Consider the following 405-nt stretch of genomic DNA (forward strand, 5'->3'; position numbering starts at 1 on the left):
GCCCTCATTAAAGAAAGGAAATTTTGTTTGGAGGCGAAGGTAAAAAGTCCGTGGTTTGATGTGGTGTCATTTTTATGAATGTTATGATTGTTTTCGTTGTTGTTTTTTTCTTTATTTAATGTGATTGGGTTGATCTGCCGTGGTATTGACTGATCAGACTGACTGGTCGTTTTTTAAACTGAGCCTTAGAGTACAGTGTCAATAAGTAGGTTCAGCGTCTTGCCCGGGATTGTGAGGTATGAGTAATCAACGTGCCTTTGAGCAATCACTTGTTGAGTCTGCTTATTCACTTATATGAAGCCCCGCCCCTTTTTTACGTGTGTTTCTCCCAACATTCTGTTCTCCTCTGTTCTATGTATTTCCTGCTTCGGCACCCCTCCCGGTTTCTTATCCTTTTTTTCGATG

The sequence above is a fragment of the Penaeus monodon genome, chromosome 21 (assembly GCF_015228065.2).
Source record: "Penaeus monodon isolate SGIC_2016 chromosome 21, NSTDA_Pmon_1, whole genome shotgun sequence".
In the NCBI taxonomy this organism is placed as follows: Eukaryota; Metazoa; Arthropoda; class Malacostraca; order Decapoda; family Penaeidae; genus Penaeus; species Penaeus monodon.